Below are 8,624 nucleotides of genomic sequence, written 5' to 3'. Positions count from 1 at the left end.
TTTCCGATAAGTCTGCCATAAAGGGCATGTTCTTTAGATGAAATTGGGAGGAGTGTCCTTTCAAGTAAATTTTTATGTGAGGAATTGTTCCTAGAATCGACAGTTTCAAAAGTAATTCAACTATATGGGGAGTTGTATCGCATTGTCCGCTTTGATTTCCTACCTATGTTATCATTTTAGAATCAATTATTTTAACCAAGGATGATCGGGGAGGATGTGTAATCTGAGGGAAATCGGCACGCTAACTGTGGAACTACTTAGATCCGGTGGGACGCTAGAAATGGGGGAGGAATGCTCGGAAAGATGGCGGGCGGTGTACGTCAGTCAAATCAGGAAGACCGTCCGTCATTGTTCCGTGTATTCCTCCCTATTTTCTAGCGTCCCACCGGACCTAAGCCGTTCCACAGTTAGTGGGTCGATTTCTCTCAGATTACGTATTCTCTCCCAATCATCCTTGTTTTAACCAGGAAAATAGAGGTACGAAGTCAATTTTTTACCACGAGAAGTCGCGTTATGCAAAGTTTGTGGGAGGAGCTAAAATATAAACATACGATGTTTTTCAGCAAAGTGCGCGAGGATAGTAAGCCTAGGGCTAAAGTTATGCTCCGACGTTCTGATATAACATTTATTAGTTTTTAAAATAATATCAGGGATAGATTTCATTTTAAAAGTAGAAATGGAGAACAGAGTAATCTGGGCGCGCGTCAAAGTCCCGGACCCCCTTCCCCGGGACGAAGGGGTATGAAAGAAGAGGCGGGTCATAGCGACAGAGGTAAAAAAGGAAATACGAATTTTTCGCCGTTCCCGTCAGCAACATCATCAAAACGTAGTTTAAGTGAGCCAATATGATAATTTAAACTTTTCGTTACGTGTTGGAGGGAGGGGCTCTATACTGGGCTACGAGTCGGACTGAAGTAAATACTAACCGTTCTCCATTCCTACTGCTAAAACTAAACCTATCCCCGAGAATACACACTGTACGGTAACAGTGAGAGCAGCAATGTCAACATTTATAAGGATTGGCCATCTCCATGCTTTAACCTTCAACTTGAAAGGGATGAGACGGAGCCCGCAATAGTTGCTGGCATTTCAAACTAGAGCTAAATTGACTAAAGTGGGTCTTGTTTCCATAAATCTTCAAAAATTGTTGGGCGTTGATATTATAATTTTGAGACACGTTTGATTGATTATAAACTAGTTTAATAACATTACGCCATCGGACATAGATGCTGATAACCAGAAAATTAGCGACCACGAAACGTGTCAATCAAGTAGTCAAGTACTTGGTGGTAGTTGCGCGCCGTAGTTTGGCATATAGACTGCGAACGATTAATTGTAAAACGAACGGTAAAGGGGAACTTTCAATTATTCCCGCTGATTTATATCGGCCAGAAATTGGACAGCCATAAAATTAAACCTTTAATCAATCTACCTACTCGGCGTCCTCGTCCTCGTCTTCTCTTATATCTGGAGAATACGAGCTTATATTAGTTGTACCATAAGGTCCACATGTAGGTGGACGCGGTAATAAAGCCCCGATATAGTAGCCCCCTTCAGTTTCCCCTGCTTGTCTTTATATAGAAGCAAGAGGGCAATAGACCCACCTCCTAGACTCAACCCTCGTCCGTCTGAACATAAAAGTTCGTAACTTGAAATAAAATATTTAAATTTATACCATATTTCGGAAGATATGGGTGGTCGCAAACCTTAAACTGAAGAGTAGCTCAAAATCTAAGGGAGACATATTCCGAAATCAATCGACCTTTTCGACGAAAAAAGACGATAGGCAAGCCTCAGTATCGGGACATATAAGGGGGGTTGATACATTGCCATCCGTCTCTGCATGAGCACTCTCATTATACAAAAAGACTACAGCGCAGGCGCCAGAAACCGAGATGGAAGGCCCAGTTTTACCCCCGTGTCTTTTACGTGTAGATTTATCGAAATGGTCTATTGCATTTGTTGTTAATCGTTTTGAAAATAGGTTCCAATCAATATTATGACTTTATTACCAACGAAATTTTTTGTTTGAAACAATACTTGTAAAGAAACCAACACACAGGGGTGAAGGCGGGGCTACTATCCAAGGTTATGACGACTCGCATGCCTCTAGTGGTGCTTCTTGGTTCGAGGGAAATAACCCAAGATGGAGTTTGCTACTCTTCTGGAATTAATGTAATGATCTACTCTGTTTTGCTCTTAGCGAAAAATGTGTTAAATGATATCAAACACAGACATGGTAATCTTTGACTTGAAATATCTCATTCGTGAAATGTAGTTTTTGAAGTCGAGCCTTTTCGCAACACAGACCTTTAAAGGTAATTTATTAAAAAAAGGGAATGATTGAAATAGGTACTATCATCGCCATGGATGGTTTCCGACTTCGTAAATCTCCAATTCGACTTAAAACTAGTCAGCGAAAGTTGAGAATTCTTAACTTAAAGTTATAACCTTTTGACACCGCCTAACTTGGACCCTTTTATATTATATATACGTGAGGAGGTTGCTCTCTATTCTTCTTTTCCATCGTCATTAATCACGCAGCAGGATGATGGCGTTATTCGTTAGGACTAAAACTAAACCCCGACGACCTCCCCGAGAGAGGAATCTCCGTTACCTTAATACACGCTAGTTGGTATATACCATACTGTAAGCCTAATTAGGCTTAACTAGGCTCTATACGACTATCTACCGACCATTTTTTAAAATTCATCAAGGCGCCAACTTCCCGCTGGGTGCCCAAGGTGCCAAGTGAAATCCACTTTAGTTAACACGCGCGTTCTTATATCCTTAAGTGCCTCCTGTATCCCTTGGGAATGATGTTTCTTGATTAAAGAGTATAGGCGGCAAACATTTAAGACTCGTTTTTTAAACAAAAAATTGCTTAAATCCAGTGTTACGTGCGATAAAAAGTTTGAGAAATAATTAGCGTTGCTACACAGCGGCTTTATAGACTGGGGCGTAGCTGAAGTCCACCCTCATATTTACCGTAATAGTTACGCTATTGTTATGCTCTACATTCCTGGGTTTATGTGAGTAAATTCATGATTGAACGTGAAGGCTCGTTTACATGTGCGCGAGAATTAAGCTTAAAGCGGAGAGTAGAAGTAGAAAGTCGAATCTTTTTCTCGCGCCTAAAAAAATCGCGTCTGCCAAAAGCGTTTGTTCCCGCTGCTCCACACGCTCCTTCGTTTACATACGAGCTGGGCGGTAGCATGAGCCTAGTTCTCGCTTGTTTGTAAACGGTACGCCTAGGGAAAGCAAACCCCAATACGCCTCATCTCTCAGCTTTATGCTTCGACTTTTTCCATTTCTCGCGCACATGTAAACGAGCCTTAAGAGTTAGTACCAGAAATTGAACATCGCTCATCTTATATATCAGTGGTTTGTTTGTTATTTATACCAAGGAGCCAGGAGGAAGTAGAGAAAGGGAAGGTAACTTGAACGTCACAGTCGTTTGTGTATCTCACGCGCACCTACCTAGGCGCAAAGCGGAGAGCCAGACATCACGTAATCCATTTAAAAGGAAAATCATAAGGGTAAATAAGAAAGGACGTTTAGAGCAGTGAGCACTTCCTCCGTGGTTGTAAACAAATTTATCTTTGATTTTGATTTTTTCTCTGCTGATGGCGCATGCGCAGAACTGTTGAACTGACCCAAAGAATATTTAGTGTTTAGTATCCACTTACTCAGGTAACACCGGATAGCTTAAGTAGTAATTAATAAATAAATAAAAAATAAATTTACAAATAACTTGGTCAATACCATTTTCCTAAATGAAATGGGAACAATGAGTTAGAATTGCATTTATTATTTTTATATTAAATTAAGTCTATTATATCTTAATTAAAATAAACGTTTGTTCATGGCAACCGTGGTTTCTAACTTTCAAGTAAGATTTATTAGCATTTAGGCTCGCGCTGTACAGTACCATATGGGAGGTACAGTCTTAAAATTTTATTTATGGCGTTTTATATATTTACCTTAAAATTGCTTCTAACAAAATAGAGACACAGGTATATACAGTCTTACCAAGAAGCGATATCTAGTTTACTAGGGAGAAGGTAAAAATTCGCCACATTTCTAGCTTTATCTCCAGTCCAAACGTAGGTCCGGAGTTAACCCCCGATTCTAATTTACAACCAGCATCTCATTGGTTTTTGAAAACTCACGTCAGCGCGACGCGAATGACGAAAATTACGTATTTTCTGACTGAGGAGAGGCGAAATAGCCCGGCCTCCTTCTACGTACCCCCCATGTATTTTGAAAGGGGGGACTGGTACTATGGCGCGCGAATACTTAGTCATCTTATAAATTCTCCCTAGTAAACTAGATATCGCTTCTTGGTCTTACTATAATTTTTCTTAGAGTAGTGAGGCTAAGATAAAGTTTCACATCTGTTTTAGGTAGTGTAACAGTATAACAGAAATTAATTCTGTTAAAGCGGAAAGTACCGCCCTAACTCTAAATTACGAATTATTCAAATTTGAGTATTTCCTAGAAAGGAAAACCATGTTCTAACGAAGAAATAAGTAATTCTTCCGAGAAGGAGACAGAAAGATGAGAAAGAAACCTATCCAACGCGGCGGGGAGTTTGAGATCTTCTCAGCATTAAAACGCGCCCTGTGTTTCTATAGCATTGTCAGAAAATTGAATCCATTCCCATTCCTCATCCGAGATAGCCTTCTCTTTCCCACACTCTTCCTCCAAACAGTCCCCGAGTTTAAAGTGATACTAAACTGACCGCATCTAAAAACAGTCAAGTTTATTTTTTTAGTTTTTTATTCGAGCAATAATCTTTGCCAACATCTTTGTGACGTCGATAAGGTCGTTTCTGCGGAATAAACGACAGGTGCGAGCTGCAGATATTTTGTGATAGAAGGTGGACACCGTTATGATACCATCACCCAGGCTGCGTGCCTATTTAATTTTCCGTTTTCGAATTATTTCGATTTTCATATAAAAAAATCCAACTTATTACGTTCACTTTATCTCAGTCTTGTTAATTTTCCTCATCGCCATGATCATGAATAACTATGTTTAACATGACCCTGTAGTCCATGGTTAAAAAGCTATAGTAGGCCCCATATTTTCGAGCCACTCGTGTGACGTAAATTTAATAACCAGTAAGAAACACACCTTGGTATTGGGGCGTGGCTTTCGGTTTCTCACAGCAGACGACATAGCCCACTCGAATATTGCGCTCACGTACGCGAATTGCTCGTGGTATATGTTGACCGAGCACCTTGCGTTCGAGAGCGAAGTGTTCGTGTTACCTAAATAGGCTCCTCCTATCACCGAGTAAGAGGCGACTTTGGTTAGTTATTCATGTTATGATTAAAAAACTCAAACCTCGTCGGTCCATTTAAGTCAAGTATAACTTTTGCAGCTTTATTTCCAGCTCATACCAAAAAATCTCGTTTTTAGTAGTAATAACGCGTGAACTATTAATACGATTATTCTTTAAGGGGGAATCTGGAAATGAAATATAACTGGGCATAAAAGGGAACGATGAGACTCGCTGCTTTCCATTGGGATGAAGATGGAACTCGCTGTAGACGGTAGAGGGACTGGCAGTCTATGTACCCGAGACGTTTGAGAAGGGGCTCGTAAAGATTGGCGTAATTGGTCTTAAAGCAATCTCGGGAGAAGGGAACACCCGGGAGGGTGAGAGAAAAAGAGAATTACACTGGAGAGGGAGTGAGAGAGTTGGGAGAAACCGGGTACTAAGATGGGGACGAAGAAAAGTGTTTTCTTTTGTCATAGAGAACGATTTCCGATATTTGGGGATCTTCAACCAGTCTCGGGACCACCACTCCACCCCCTCTTTATTTCTCGCTCGGATCAGAGACAAACAAACTAAGCAGGACAATACCTGACTCTCGTCTCCTCAACGTAATTCATTGTTATCGGGCTAAGAGGGTTCGTAACATTTACACAAAGAGGCCAGGCTACAGGTGTTACACAAGGTTAGAATCCTTTTTGTGTAAATGGTATTAATCCCCCTAGTCTTAAAACTAAGAATAGCTAACCACGTCAAAATCAAAAACTAAAGCGAATAAACTTCAAAAGTGTAAGCTGCTAAAACTAATTTCATAAATACTTTTACCTATCGGCTCTTTCCCGTATAAATGTGGGGTGCCGTTGAGTATGAAATTTCACGGTCAACATGTTAATTTAGTTGAGGTTGATTGTGTCTGGTTTTATAAGCCGACTTAGGGTAAAACTATCGTGACAGTATGGGGTTGCGTCTCGCCGGAAACGACCACTCTTTAAACTATATGACAACGCACCTAATAATATCCTTCAAAAGGTACTTAGATTCACCGATCATGTAGTTTTTCTTATGAAAATAGTTTTTTACTCTATAGCACCAACTTATATGGACGTAAAATTTACCCATAGTACCCTAGTGTTTGGTTGGGCCTAATGTTTAGGTGCCATCAGGTTATACCAACAAGAAATTCTATTTCCATGTGGCATTGGGTTTCGAAACGTACAATATAAAATATTTCCTCCGAGACCACTGAGAGGTGGGTGCACTCATGAGGCCCAACCACTAAAAGCTTTCTGGGATCAAGCTGGGATTTTTAAACGGCTATTGATACAGATGACCACAGAATACGCTGCTCCAGAAACCAACTTTCCTCCTTCAAGGTTACGAAACAACGGTTTATTTTTGGTACTTGTACCTTAAAGGAGAGAGAGATGCGAGTAGCAATCCCCATACTTTTAACGTTGTCTCTGTACCCCCACGTACGGCACCGAAGTCCTCCCAGCATCCTCAGCGTTTAGGTAGGGTCGTACAGTACGGAATTGTTAAGGGTGCCCTCTCTCTCTTTAAAATAGAAGCTAGTTCTCATACGAATATAATGGCACTAGACGGCAGCACTTAACAATCGCCTACCGAAGGGCAGGGGCGTGCACGAGGTACACTGGGATAGTTTCAGTGCCGCAAGTCGTCCATCATTATCCTTACCCCATTTCTCCCTCATTGTACATAAAGGTTAACAGAGGAACAAAGTCGCTAGACGCGTTTGTATTGTCCTAACATTTTGTCTGTCTTAGAACTGCCTCTGGGATAAGAAATCCCCCCTTTTTCTTTTCCATCTTCTTTGATGCGGAAGCCAATCACTTTCTCTGTACGTTAGCTCTGGCTGCTTCGCTCTCTCCTCGCTAAGTAAACCAATCGTTTTAACCTTCCTCGGGGTGGGGGAGAAGCTAAAGGTTTACCTCTGGATTTTGGCGGCGCCTTTCTATTAGGTATCACACTTCCTCTTATTTTTCTCTAACCCTTTGGATCCATACTGATATTTTTAGTTTGATACTAATCTATGTGTGATTGGGTTATGTGTTTAAGCAACGTGTGCTGATGTATATTTAATATAATTAGATTATGATATCAATCTTTCAAAAGAAGATTGACGCTAATATCGAATGATATGGAATAATTTTTGTATGTGCTTGACTTCAATTCCGAATCGGAAAACCAGTCAAAAGACTTATTTTAAAGGCCGACTTCCATCGAAAAGAGTTCTAGCGAGCTGAAACCCCGCTGGGGTAAAAGATGGAAGGGTTCTAGCTAACTGAAAGCCGTGCAATGTGGTTCAAGCGAACTGAAGATACACAATAGAGAATTTCCTTAAGGGAAAGCAAAAATTCGAGAGGAAATAAATTTAAAAGGATTTCCATTGTTCATCTTCAGTTCGCTAGAATCACATTGCACGGCTTTCTGTTAGCGAGAACCCTTCCAACTTCTGACCCAGCAGGGCTTCGAAAATCGGCACGGTCGCTTCATTGTTAGTCTTGATGCTCGGTTTTCAGTTCGCTAGAACCCTTTTATCTGGAAGTCGGCCTTTAACAAATTAACATTGAAAATTTTATTTTTCAATGGATATATAGGTCAATTTTAAGCCCATTAGTGGCTGTTACGAAAGCTACTGCATTTTTATGTTAGAATCAGTTGGAATTGAAATGGTTGTCATTACATGAGCTATTTTAAAGGTAACATAACATTATACCTTAAAAGAAGTTGTAAGGTCTGCGTAGTGACAAGTCGCATTTCAATGGATATAACTTGTTTTTTCATCATATAAAAGTTATCTTGTGTAATGAATAGCAATTTTACCAAAGGTTTAAGTGTAGCAAGCTTTATAAAAAAAGTCTGAGACATCATGAAATTTACAATTTCATTAAGTAGACCAAACTTATGCAAATTAGACTACGGTATAAAATTTTTTAAATATTCATGATTTTATAAACACTTTCGAAAAAAGAAGATAAACATTTTTCTTTTCAATTCCAAGTCCAAGTACACCGTTCAAAAACTAATATTTTTCAATATTTTAAAACGCAAAGTCTGATATTATGGTCTTCAGTCGATCTTGTTCAGTTTTTGTAAGAAGTTGAAGCCATATCATTCTTGTTTGCTTAAGACGAACACCGAAAACACTGCCTTTCTTCCTCCTACCACCCTTTCTTCGATATAGACTTTTTCGTTCTCTTTCCCGAGCTATCTCTTTCTCCGCATCTCTCTTTCATCTTCGGATTCCTTTTGCCGTTTTCTTCGTGTTTCTTTACTTCCTCTTGGACTCGTTTATTTGACCATTAATCTGCTTGCGAGC

The sequence above is a fragment of the Phalangium opilio genome, unplaced genomic scaffold, assembly GCF_054372755.1.
Source record: "Phalangium opilio isolate 3A_F unplaced genomic scaffold, DU_Popi_V2 ptg000077l_1, whole genome shotgun sequence".
Taxonomy (NCBI): domain Eukaryota; kingdom Metazoa; phylum Arthropoda; class Arachnida; order Opiliones; family Phalangiidae; genus Phalangium; species Phalangium opilio.
Note: the sequence above shows the minus strand (reverse complement) of the source record.